Source organism: Coturnix japonica, chromosome 4 (assembly GCF_054131305.1).
Source record: "Coturnix japonica strain WE chromosome 4, WE-NBRP24, whole genome shotgun sequence".
NCBI lineage: Eukaryota > Metazoa > Chordata > Aves > Galliformes > Phasianidae > Coturnix > Coturnix japonica.
The window spans coordinates 77,390,031-77,404,363 of record NC_140666.1 but is presented as its reverse complement, the minus strand read 5'-3'; the positions used below and the strand labels follow the sequence as shown (position 1 = coordinate 77,404,363).

Here is a 14,333-nt window from a genome sequence, read left to right as displayed (position 1 = left end):
AAGTTCATCACTTTCTTCCACTGACCACCAGTCACAATCACAGTTTATCTTTGAAGTATCCATTGCTGCTTGGCAAAACTCTTTCTTCATGCTCTCGTTGAACAACAGCTTCCAGAAGCAGTGACATACTGAGCTGCTTCGTAGCCTTCCCACAGCTTCTGCCACTGAACACGGAGCCAACAGATCCTACATGCCCTGGCTGTGCAGCAGTGCTGCATGGTTGTTGCTCCAGGCCCAGCCCAGCCAGAGCAGAGCCTAACGAACAGCACACCCAGCTTCATGGTGCTGCAGCACCAGTGCCAGTGTCCTGATAGTGTTTGCTGGCAGCCTGCAGTGTGGCTGCATGCCTTGCAGAGGGCTGCCCTGGGGCTTCCTGCCTGTATTCCTACAAACCCCACCCAGCTCTACCTTTGAGCATGGACACTAAAATGATGGGAAGATTACAGACCTACAGAACCAATATGTACGTTTTAAACATATTATGAGTATCACCTACTTAATGTAAGAACACAAAATCCTACCAAACTGTGGGTTCTACTTTGTTTGCGAAGCGAGCTTGAAGTCAACTGTATTTGCCAAAGACAGGATGCGCTGTGTTGTTGTTGGGTGTTTTTGTGTAATTAAAATGGTGGGATTTTGCACAGCTGCAGAACGGTGTCTGCTTAAGGGACTTTTTGACCAAGCTGAAATTCACTGTTTTGAGAAATTAAACCTGGCAACAGAATTAATACAGTTTCCTTTTGGCATAGTGGGGAAGGAGAGGGAGTGGGGGGAAGCTTGCTTTAAGAAAAATAAAAACCACAACAGACAAACACCAAGTATTGGATGAGAAGAATTATTCACTTTCATGATTTGCAACCCTAGATCATCCCCCACACAGCAGCCTATGAGTACAGCTCTTCTGCAAAGCCAAAAAAATATATGCAGTGATATTTTAATAATTCCCATTGATTAACCGGCAAATTACCGTACACCTAAAGCCCACTGGCAAGAACTGAGTCCCAGGGTAGGGACTGGCTAATTACAGGTTCCAGCAACACTTCCAGTTGCCTGTTATCATCTAGACCAGCATGATGCATGGAACAGTAAAACAGAAGGTGAAATCAAAGGGAAATAAAGTTACAGGGATGCTGGCGGTGTCAGCTCGGTTCCTGCTTGGATCCGCTGCCTTTAAAGTCCGGCGGCTCTGCAGGAGCACAGCTCAGTGCTGCCTGGGCTGGGGAGGGAGCTGCCTTGCAAGCGGAGCTGGGATCCAAGACAGACACCTGGCCTGAGATTTAGGACAACCTAAATTGGGATGCTTAGACTGGAAAACGAGTTTAGTGAAAAGGAGGCGAAGGAAAGCAAGAGGAAGGAATTCGTTGGTCTTCCCAAACCAGAAAATGAGTGCATCCGTGTGCCTGTCTATGCATGGCTACAAATCCAAGAGAACAAGTGTTTGTGCAGGTTGTATTTACATAGGTGTATCCATCCATGTGTGGATACCTTTGCACCTCAAAGCAGAGATCCTTACCAAAAGTGGGGCTACAGCACCTTTTTATCCCCATTCTCAAAGCTCCATGCAGCAAACACTCACATGGCACCTAACGTGTGATTCATGCCCACCAAGGACATGGATGTGGGTGGGAGAATGGGCCATTAGCCCACTGAAGTAAAGATGAAGCCATGTTTCATGTCTCTCTGCCCAGAATTGTACTGTGTGTGCCTCAGACACATCAAGGGGCCCCTGGAGGTGGAGCTGGTTGCTAGTTGATGTCTGGGTGCCATATTGCCCTCTCCTGGGCAGAAGCAGAAGGACCCACAGGAGTTTAGGAGTCCACTCTGTCTACTCTTGAGAACAGTTTCCCTTCATTACACGTAGAAGTGTGGCTGATTTGGGATTTTTTCTTCATCTGTAGCCATCAACATGGAAGCCTCATTGCCTCCACGCAGCCATGATGTACTACAACAGCAGGACTGTTTGAGCAGCCAAAAAAATCAATGGTGGAAACTTTCCCAGGACACAAGCAGAGAGTGAGAAGGAGTGAACTGGGACAGCTCCTACATCTGTCCCTCTGCTTGTGCCTCTTGAGGCTGGGTGCTGCCTTCTGACCGAAGGAACCCAAGGATCTTTTTGGAACCAGACAGTACCCATGGCCCCATACTGAACAACCAAGGCACAGTCCTGCTTTGCAGGGCTGACAAGCAGCTCTGGAGGCTGCACTAATTTTAATAACCACTTAGAAATAATAATAATGCAGAAAAGAGATACAGCTGTAAATAGATGTAATTGCTGTATTTATCCCTGGCATGCATTGGTTGTTGGGCCTCTGTCAGCAATCAGGTTTATGCAGATACATTTAAGATAGTTTGTAGCTGCTGCGAAGACTGGAAAAAGAGAGAATGATCTCAGTTAGAGATACGCAGAAAGTGAAGAACTAATTATGAGGTATTTGAAGTGAGGTTTCTTGGGAACGCTCGAATAAATATGAATTTCAAGAAAAAAACTGACCAAATTTCAGGTTGTCCTTTGTTTGTACAGATGGCAGTAAAGACTTTATCTGCAGAGTAACTTCAGGTAAGAGCACAAAGCTGTTTTCCCTGGAGTGCTCATGAGTTACTTAAATGAAACGTGCTCATCAAAAGTTGGGGTGTGCGAGAGAGAAGCACCAACAACAGCCCATCCCATGCAGCACACTGTCACCAAGCTCAAGCACAGGGTTCTGGCAGGTTTCAGAGCTGTGTGCTGCCTCTAATTTCTACAGCCATAGGACATAAGACAGCAGATGCTTGCAATTTATAAGAATTCTAGAAGCTGTAATTTGTTTGCATTGAATATTAACGTATTGAAATAAAAAGCATATTTGGGGAAATAGTGTCCCTTCACAGACAATTGGTGGACAGGAAAATATACATTTCTTGAATCTGTTGCTAAAAAATATTTGCCAGGCTCCCATAGGCACCTCTAGTCTTTTTCCACGCAGGCTGTTTGTTTATTTCCTTCTGGTCATGGTTAATGTCCTTTTCTGTCATTAATAAATGACACAATTGTTTTCTTCATAAATTTCTGTCATAATTCCCTTAGTAGGGCCCACCAAAACCACCATGCTTCAGAGTTTATGGTGCGGCATGAAAGGTTCACCTCTTTTAAATGCTTCAGGCTGTTCACAAACTCAAATCTAACTTGCATAAATTACATATAATGATAATTCTTTACATATGACATTTCTAAGGATTCTCTTCATCTGTTTAATGCTAGTAAATATGATTTTAAGTTATAGCCTCAGCATGCACCAATGATACTGGAAGTACCTCTGAACAGATGAGAGCACAGAAGAGATTTTAAATACTTCTCGGTTCTGCAGTACACACAAGTTCTTTGTCCCTAATCAAAAAGGATTTTCAGTTTTGTCTTTGAGTTTTCTGAATGCTTAATTGAACGTAGTCTTTGAGGACCCTGACCATCTCTCAACTTCCTCACAGGGAGCAGAGGGGCAGTGCTGATTTCTGCTCTCTGTGACAGAAGCAGGGCCTGAGGGAACAGCATGGAGCTGTGTCAGGGGAGGGGCAGATGGGGGTTAGGGAAAGGGTCTGTACCAGAGGGTGGTGGGCATGGAATGGCCTGCCCAGGGCTGTGGGCACAGACTCACACCGCTGGAGTTCATGGCGTGTTTGGACAGTGCTCTCAGACACAGGGTTTTGGGTCTTCCTGTGTGGAGCCAGGAGTTGGTAATCTTTGTGGGTCTCTTCCAACTCTGGAAGGGATTCTACAATTCAGTCCTTAACATCCAGGGTACCACAGAACTTCTGCCACTTAACAGAACCAGATCATCTTCCAGACTGGTGAAACGCCAAAGAGACTTTGTACACGTTGGCATACTGCATCTTGGAGCATACCACGGCTGCTCTCCAGAAGCCAGCAGCTTCAACAACACTTCTGTCTTGTTTTGTTCCACCTTCTCCTTGTTTCAGTGTTAACTCAGTTTCTCTCATTTTCTTTCTTTCATGTCTGCCCAGAGTCTCTTTCCAGAGTTCCTTTTCTCTGAATGTCTAAATAATTGCCTTCAGTTTCTCATTCCACCCCATCTTTCACTCTTGCCCCCCATACCTTCTACTGAAGACTGGGGTGGGATAACACTGGAGGCTGATACTGCCAAGTACTATTTGAAGCAAGTGGGGCTCTTCAGCCAAAGCACTCAACAAGTGTAAGAGTATTTTCCCTGAGGAAAGGCTGAAGAGCTGATGCTGAAGATGGTGAATCCAAAGCAATCAGGCAGGAAAAAGGATGAAACTCCTGTTGTTTGCCTCTTGCAGCCACCTCCCAGCGGCGTGTTCACTTAGCTCTGGCATATTAAGTGATGTGTTTTTCACTATTTCCTACATCTGCTCCAGCTCCAAGCGAGAATCACTATAACTTCCCCTCCATATATTCTAATCGATAAGCAGCACCATACTTCAGCACCGCTTTTAAGCAACCCTAACTTGCTCTCACAACCACATAGAAGGATAACATGACTCACAGATTACAAACCAGGCCTGAGAAAGGGAACAGATGTGTGAACATGAGCATACTGCTCATTCTGGACAGCATTTCCCTAAAAGTCCCTGCCTGGAGAAGCTGAGTATTCTTTAAACGCTCCTAATTCCACAGTCCTGATTTACCTGTTACCCACCTCACCCACTGTTCATCTTTCAGCGTATTTCAATTAGTTGAAAGCTTACTTTTTAAAGGACTCAACTGGGAGCACTCAGCTTTGGAGGCATTTCAGTTGAGTGCTAATTAGCAACTAGCTGACTGTCAACTTTTCTTCGAAGAAAGGGAAGGGCTGGTGGTTCCCATTTGAATTACCTGGCAATCAAATACAAGTTGAAATTTATTCATTAACTTATAATAATCATCCCTAGCACTTCTTTGGCAGTTTTCATCTTTGGAGCATTTTACAAACATTCATAGGGATGCTGTGGTGATTAGCCCTAAGAAAGGGTTCATTGCAGCCTTTCAGTACCTGAAGGGTACCTATAATCAGGAGGGGTGTAAACTCTTTGAAAGGGCAGATAATAGTAGGACAAGGGGAAAAGGTTTTAAGTTGAAAGAGGGTAGTTCTTTACTAGGAGAGTGGTGAGGTCCTGGAACAGGCTGCCCAGGGACGTTGTGGATGCCCCATCCCTGGGGATGTTCAAAGCCAGGTTGGATGAGGCCCTGGGCAACCTGATCTAGTAAACATGGAAGTTTTGTGGCCCTGCCAGGTAGGGGGGTTGGAGCTTCATGATCCTTGAGGTCCCTTCCAACCCGGGTCATTCTGTGATTCTGTGAAAGACACAACCATGCATATAGACATCTCTCCCCGTTTTACATGTGGGGAAGAGTTAGGAGTTAAATGTCTGAGGAAATGAGTGGCAAATAAATAAACGTGGTTATACCTCAGGTTTTTACTCAGATCCTGCACAGCACAGGCAGGTTGCTTTATGGGTTCCAGCCCATAAAGCAGAACAAGCAATGGACAGGCAGGAGAGCTGGTGTGAAAGGTAAAGATTCATGGAGAAATTCTGAGTGTGATACCAAGGTGGCATGAATTTGACACTCGGCTCATATAATTAGGCTTTTATCCTCTAACTGAGCCAGGCTCCCAAGGTCTGTACTGCACTCACCCTCGTGCTCTGAACCTGCAGTTACTCCTCACAACAACATATGCAGTTCCACTGTTTCATTTAATCAATTATTTTAATACCAAGCCCCAAACAATTTTGGAAAAAAATAAAAGTGTGCTGGAAAATAACATCTCTTGTACAATTTTTTTTCTGGAGTCTTTTCTTTCATGTTTCTAAATTATTCTCCCTTCTTTATGAAGATCTTATCTTAAACCTTTGCACATCCAAAACACAAGCCAAAAACCTGCTGGGAAATGAAGGCACGCTGAATAGATCCATTTTGATTCTGGATATCACTGTTGCAGGTTCTCCCTACACTATTGTAGATTGTACACTCAGTGCATAGAAAATGCAATCAGTCACTTGTATGCGTATCTTATAGGAACAACAGGTATACTCTTTAATTTAGCCTTTAAAATTTAACTGTATGATATTGATCTAAATTTTATACTTTAAAATGTTAACATGCTCTGCAGTGCTTCAGTTTTGCCAAGGCCTTGTACAGCTGCATAAATGTGACTGAAATAACCAGGAGTTTTGCTTGGAAAATCTGATTATGCTGCAAGAGCAAAATGTTCCAGCTTCTGAGGGCAAAAGAGTGGCTATGCCTCTCCTTTTAGTGAATAATGATTTTGCACAGAATAAGAAAGCCTAAGCAAAACGTATACTGAATGAATCTTTATCTTATCTATGTGATAGCTTCTGTTCCTTCTACATCTCGTACCTTCCAGGAATGGTACTCAGTAACCTATATCCAGTGGCCAAAAAAGTGACCACATATCTAATTGGGTATTTAATCCACACCAGACACATCTTATCCATGTCTGACATGCACCTATTCCACAGAGCACAGAAAGATGATGACTTCTCCAGGGGAACAGCAGACCTGAGCTCCCTCAGACTCACAGCTCAGCCCAGATCAGGAGCTGCTGCATTCATGGAGACAGGGTTGCACCTTCGCTCTGTTGTCTGCTCACTATCCTCCCATCACACAGATTCTGCGGCCACAAATTCCTATTTACACTGCTGTATTAACAACCTGCAGCTTGAGCAACACCACAACGTTTTGTGGACAGCTTGTGGAATGTGATGTACTTTTCTCCATATCTCTTTGCTTCTGAAGTTCAAAATTTGAAGGCTATTGATCAGAAAGCTCTGCTTCTAATTAGACAAACAGAAAAAGCATCCAGCATATTTCATTCTGCCTGACACTGTGACCAGAAAACTGGCACAGCACAATGTCTTCAGCAAGCCTTCACCAGAGCAAGCATCCTAAATGAATATCGCCTTGATTTCACCATCTGGCTCATATTAAATAAAACTACAGATGTGAATCCAATAAAGATAGAAAATTTGGAGAAGACATAAAAGACTTTAAATTAACCTGCAAGATGCTCATGTTAATTTATAAAAACAAAAAGCAACTGAAGTTAGCAGAGGACCTGCAAACTTTCCCATTTTTTATGTAAAAAATTCTGACAGAACACTCTAACTTTAGCATTTTTTAAATGAAAATCTTAAGATTTGGGGGAAAAGACAAGTGAAAGTGTGTGAGAAGGGGCATTTATTCAGCTAACTTGTTAATAAGGGCAGTCACAAGGCTGTTTCACATTAACAGCACAAGCACTGAGAAAATTCTTAAGTCTTCATACAATCTTTGTATGACATACATACACACACAGTTTACTAATCCCAGCTAGTGATATGTGTTATGCAGAGATCAAAACAAAGGAGGTGTTCACATGCTTTCAGTTAAGTCTACACTGAAATTTGTTATTAAAACAACATTAAAATCCAATCATTTCACATTCTGATGAACTGAGTTTAGATTTTCAGAGCTGGTTGTCAGACAAATCCAGGTTCACTTGCAGTTTTCTAGTGGAGCTATAAAACCGTTAAAAACATGATGGGGTGGGTGTACTGGCCTGTATGTGTAGTCAGGTTTATGCAGAGGACTGTCCATTGGGTGTGCCTTTGCAGATATCATTCTCTTTTCAAGGTGGATGGCAGCTAGTGTGTTTCTGGTCTGCAGTCACACCTTCACTTTGCAGGTCATGCTTTGTCCTGAGTAGTTTCTGGGAGCACATTTGCTTACAAGTAAGTCAAAGCCAATTAATGTCTTTGAAGAGTTCCATTTCTAAGCTTTGTTTTTATTAATAAGTACAGAAAAAACACTGGGAAATAATATTACCTTGTAGAAAACTTGCCCAGGCTAATTTCTGTATGTTTACTACTGCTACGTCTTTCACGTTCCCCAGAATACCTTAATTGTAAATACATTCACTGTGGCACAATTTTAAGTTTTTGCCACTTTGGACATTCTAAAATTAGAATTCACATTGATTTCCTTGATTTATAAAATTGAATTGAGTGACTATAGGAAAATCTCACAGCTTTTTTTTTGCCTTAAGTAAAAGTAGGTACTTGCCACACTAGGGAAAATGCAAGCTTTTATTTACAAAGGTATAAATACACTTGCCCTTATGGTCTCCAAGAATGTGAAGAGGTGATAATACAAAAAGCAGAAACCTCTCTGCCTCCTCTTCCAAAATTTCCACTTCCATGTATTGACCTTCTCCACACATCTCCCAAAACCATTCTTCAAGGGGAGTGCTCACTGATATGAAGAAGCAAGACGTGGGAAAGTGGTGGGAGACTTGACTGGTGAGCTAAGTGACAATTTGAGCTATTTTCTTGATTTTCACAGTGTGTGATGAAGGTAAACGTGTTTTAGCAAAATAAAATTTAAATTAATGATGCTTCCTAAAAGATTGTGCATATGACTTGACATCATTTACTGCTAATTTCAGAATGGCACTTCCATAGGCTTCTTGCACTCAGATTATCTTCTGATATTCTGACATATATCATAAGAGCATCAGCTCAGTGGAATCTTTGTGCCTATCAAGTCAGAAGTCCTGTCCGGTGTGCCATGTTGATTCCCCAGCTGTCCAAACTGGTGTTTCAATGGCCATAGATGGCAGGCCATGGAGCCAGACCTGCCACTGGGAGTAAGGTGAAGAGACACAAAGTGTGCCCAGTTACATTCCCAACACAAGGATAGCACTGCAAGAGTCACCCATGGGATGCCGAAATGCACCTGTCCTACTGTATAGATATAAGCATTGGTCCTCATAATGCATTGCTTAACATTATCAACCTTGTACAGTAAAGGACTGCAGTTCAGGACAGGCTGTTTCACAATGGCTGGAAAATATAGTTCAGTTCAGATAAAGGCATAGACACAAAGATGCTTATTTTAATAAATCTTAATGAAATTGCCTCTCCACCACCATTCTTTCTTATAGTTAGCAATCTTTCCATTCAAACTTGCCTTTTTATTTCCTTTCCTACGCTCCATTCTCAATTTTCAATCCATCTAGTAGCCAATTCCTCACATCTTACCCTGAACCAAGATATCCGTATCTTTCCTTGAGTTCCAAGTATTTCTGAAACACCTACTAATTCTTCCCTTGCCACTGTTTTCAGACCTTTACTCCTACCCAAGGTCTGCACTGTTTCAACACTGTTCCTCCATCCTTCAACAACATTTACTCATCTTTCTTCAGTCCCTTGATAGGTCTCAGCACTTCTGGCAAAGTGCTATGGTAAGCTCCATCGCACAAACCTTGTTTGGTTACAGCGGTCCTATGATGTATAGTGCATCATCAATCCCATAGAAACTCTGAAGTACATAAAATATGGTAATGGCAGACAGCCCGGAATGAACTATCAGATCTGCTGATATTCTGCCAGGGTTTCATGGGAGATCAGCAAAGGTAAGAGGGAGTGCATGGGAAATCGGAGACACAGGAAACCTGGAATTACATGGATATTAGTACTCTAGCCATTAAGAGTTGGCTTTTTTTCCTTGTTTTTTGTTTTTGATTTTGTTTTGTCTTTGTTTTTGTTTTTAGAAAAAGCACTTATGACAAAGCATTTTTATTTTATAGAAAAGCAAAATGCTTCAGGTTAAAATTTGCTATCAGGTTCACTGTCTGTGTGAAGATACACTAAAAGTTCATTCTCCTGCTACTGTTATCAATCATCAGTATTCAGACCATGATTCCTTGAAATATGTATTCAAGACTCAGATACAGTCAGAGGAAACAGAGGAGGTAACGGAGCTGACAACATGATCTGTGTGGCTTGCAGTCATCCCTGTTCAGCCCAGAGTTATGTCCATTTGAGTACTCAACCAACTGTTCTACTGTTAAGTAGGATACGGACTTGTGTTTCTGCTGACTACAAACGCTTAGTAAATATTTTCTGGGTATAAAAGACTGCTCTGTCCCATTCTTGTTCATTTTTCCAGACTGAGAACTGATCTTAATTTTAGTTCTCCTACAGAATTTACAAATAACAGCCCAGATTTTTTACTTTTGCTTTGCCTCCATCTTAAATGACAGACTGAAGGCCTTACAGACAGAAAAAAAATCACTTTACGATATTGTCATAACGAAACTACAGCCACACATGCAGAAAGTTCTGCATTTAGGACAAACATCCTTGACATCCTTGAATAATGACATGAATTAAAAAGGCTGCCTTTACAGATTTCCTATTCTTGGTGAAAACTGGACAATGTAAACCAAAATAAAACAGGAGAATTTTCATCAAGTAATTGAAAACACATGAGACTGCACTGTTTTAAAATGAAAATCTGCAGCATAAAGAGGGTTTTTGTTGCCTGTTTTTAAGGCACCGCTTACTTTTGATTCCAGGTACATGTGTATTAACTGTCCTAAATCCACTTCAAGGTGCAAGTTTCTAAAGGATGTTTTTTATGGCTGTGCTACAAGGTCCTGCTTCAGCTGCAGAAGGTCAAATGTTGTGTAATTGCAAAGAGGGAAAAGACAGGCCACAATGCAGGTTTTGTTTACTCTGATCCTTGCTAGCTGTTCTACAGGACAGCATGTGCTCTGCTGGTCACCTCAGACACACTGTACTTACAAGTGCCATTTTTTAGAGACAGTCTCTCATTTTATACCACAACCACTCATTTTCACAATTTTGGGTCCCAGGAAGCAGACTTTTTTCCCTGCATTCTGAAGCAAATGAGGTGTGTATCTCACAGACAGCAGTGTGTATTTTAACTAGTCATGATTCAGTTCTGGGGGTTTTGAACCTTTAATAAATCACATCTTCTGAAGCAATGCTCAAATGCAGACCTTTAAACATATTTTTGAATGTCAGTCTCCATTACACTGAAAGTGTGCTCCTTACAAATGCAGCATGTATTGCCTGATTGACTTTAGCAGGAAAGATCAGCTTTATAAAAGCAAGTTTAAAATCAGGTCAGAAATAGCTTAGCCTGTATCTATCTGTACTCCTTGGGTTTCTATTGAGCATTTTGGTTTTTTGGTTTTTTTTCTTTTTTTTAATCTGATGATGTTTCAACACAAACCACATAGTCAAAGAGGCAGAAACATCATCTCTGCCGGGTGTTCTTAGCACTTGGATTTTGAATTGTGTTCCTTCATCTACATTATTAAGCACCCAGGCATTTCTCAAAGGAAGGGCAGGGTGATTCCTCCATAAATACTAGGCTATACTGTAGTGCTTAGGCAAGGCTCCTAGGAACTAGTGTATGGATATGTCAGCTCCCTAAGCAGAGAAAGGCAGAGAAATCAACTTTTCAACATCATAGCTATGGAGCAATTGTATAAACAACGGGTGGAGGCAGCACCACTCCTTGTTTGTGCGGAGACCATGGGACAGCGAAACACATACCAGGAGTGTTGAACGTAATAATCAAAACCAACAGCGGTATACAATAGACCACCCAAAGCACAGCTGCAATAGTTTTTCAGCTCTACCATGGAAACAATGAATAGAAACAACAAGCAGAATAGTTTTGAACACGGTTGCTTTCTAAAGTAGAATTTTAAACTGTGAACCAAACAAGGCAATATTTAGGAAGTTTTGCCAGATAAAACATTTACTGCACCAGTAAATGCTTTACTACTAGCACCATAGACACATAGACCCCAACAATGTGAGAGGTTAGCTTGCTGTGTAGAACAGGGGGAGGGCAATGGAGCTTCTTTAACTGGTGGTTTCCAGGAGTAATGGCTGACAATCCTTAATCAGAACAGCCATCATTTTATATCATACAGGGATTATTACACAGACAAAGTGTGTTAAAGTGGTTGGAAAGATTTTGCATTTTCATCCTGCTCTAGAAGTAGTGAGCTTCCTGGAGGTGAAAACACTTGGTTCCAAGCTAAATCTGTAAAACTATGGCTAGGGGAACTTGACATTATTTCCTCAACAGACTCTGAAAGGCACAGTGGATGTGTGCTAAGAAAAGGCCTGGGTGATCTGCATCCTGGGAGAAACACAAGGTGGTCGGATTTGGGATTTCCTCTGCAACTGTGACTGTGCCCCCATAGGGTGGCCTGTGGTCTGCTGTTTCCACTGACACTGAATATCAGTATTCAAGGATTTATTAGTACTCAAGGATTTCTCCGTACTCAAGGGTTTCTGCCTGAAGAAGGTTCTCAAGACAGCATAAGCATAACTGGTTATCTTTTGGCCCATTTGTGAACCTTGCCAGCCCTGTCGTACAATATTCAATACACTTTACTCAAAACCAGCACTGAATATGAAATCATCTATTTTCTCCTGAGCTCTTCTAGGAACTTTATCAGTATCTTATATATCTCAAAGGACTTATTGCTATACTGATGGGTTCCTCTGTTAGGTAATAGGGCATAAGTATTTGCATTTAAATATGAGTCAACAGTTGAATATGAGCCAGCTATGTGCCTTGGAAGCCAAAAGGGCCAGTCATACTCTGGGGTGCATCAGTGATTAGATGCCCAACTTCAAACATGTGGAGTTTGCTTTCCCTGGGCTATTGATTAGCTGCCACTCATTCAGATTTTATCTATGTTGAGAACTTTCAGTGCTTCAGACACCTATGCCCCAATTTTCAGAAGTGGAGTCAAGTAAGAAATCATCTCCCTGTCTATTAAAACTTCATCAAAATAATGTTTTTCCCCAGTCCAAGTGGAGAAAATTAATTGAAACATTAGGCAAAGAAAACGGCTCCTCCTGTGGGGGAGGGGGCAGGGTACTCTGTTCCTGTGCCTAAAAGAGTAAGAGCCTTAGTTTCAAGTTTCTGCTCTGAATCTGACAGTTCAAACCCACAACTTCTTTGTATGTTCCCTGCACTGCAGCGTTGGTTGTCACTGAGCGGTACTATCTGTTTCTCATATTTGAAAGAGAAATTCCATACGAACCTGAGACTTTCCGTCAAAAGCAAGGGTGACTCCAATTCTATTAAAAAAAGTTTTGATAAGGCAGCACTGCCTTGTAACCCTTTTCTTCTTTCCTACCCTTGCCAAAATGTTTCACAAAAATAATCTAAGTCTAAATTAGCTCTTATCTTAAACGTGGCAGATGAAAAAGCCCTTCCAGAGGCCAGCTATCACACAGGAAAAGAAACCAGTTCTCTTCAGTTTTGGTGAGCTGTATAACCACAAAAGACCATCTGCCATCTTCCTGCAGCCCTTTCTGCTGTGCGTGAGCATGGCACTATACACCTCCTAACTCTGGCAAGTCCTGCTGCTGGGGGAAGGGTGCCCAGTGTCAGCTTCATTCATTAAAAATCCACATTCCTTCTTTGAAAACCTTCCAGCCTAAGACCCCATGAGGCAAATACTCAAGGAAAAATTAAGCTGGAGAGAAGGGTCCTAATGCCATCCTTAGCTGAGATGGAGGGAGGACAGGAAAAGCAACATGAGTTGAACAACTCAAGGTTGTTGGAGACATTTTTAGAATTCTAAAGATTTTTACAAGACTTCTAGGAAAAAAGATTAAAAAAAGAAACAAAAGACAGAAGTAAAACACTAGTACATAGTTAGACTTGTATGTCCCTGTGTGCATAATGAGCATTTTGGGATAACAGAGCCAAAGAGATGAGGAACTGTATGATAAATTATACATATTTCTGTAGTAATAGAAATCTATAGTAACGTAGATTTGAAGAGACACAACGTCTATTAACAAATTCAAGCCTTATTAAAAACTTAAGGATATTTTTGGCTCTGTATTTTAACTAGAAAGAAAGAGGGAAAAAAGGCAAGCTTTCTCCTAAAGTTCTCTGCCCTCTCACCTCCAACATCTCAATCTCCAGTGAGCACACATAGATCATGTCTGTCTCAGAACGTAAATACACAGCAGTGTAAAAGAAGACTTAAAATTAACAGACGAGTCCAAGGAACAAAAAGAGCTAACAAATGTATCTTGTTAGACCGCTGTCAGAGAATGAGATTTTTATCAGAAACGCTGCTTTTCAGAGTACACCAGGATAATTTTCTCCTAATAAATTTCCATCTGATTGAGGGCGGCCAGCATTCTACCAGTCAGGGGGAATCTCCCAGGGGCACAGCTTGCACGGCTCTCCTACCACTGGATTAGATGTATGCACACGTTTTAAAATAAAGTGAGTACGCAGTGCCTATGAAAGTGCAGTTGGTTATATTTAAAAGCACGCGGCAGCGTTAGAAGTTTGCCCTGTTCTAAAACAGATCCGATACTTCATTTATTACAGTCTTTTCCCCTGAATTCAGAGGAAATGAGTGTGCATAATTCCACATTCCCTGGAAGGCAAGGGGGGAACACTGCTCTGGTCTAAATAGTTTGCGGTGTTGTTTTCTAATTTCCACAAATCAAAACATATTTTTTCTACTGCATCA

At 41.7% G+C, this 14,333-nt stretch overlaps 1 protein-coding gene across 1 annotated transcript in view; it reads right to left on the bottom strand.

Moving 5' to 3' along the window:
* The window catches only part of LDB2 (LIM domain binding 2), a 350,201-nt gene that overhangs the window by 207,067 nt on the left and 128,801 nt on the right, over nucleotides 1-14,333 (bottom strand). The window lies entirely within an intron of this gene.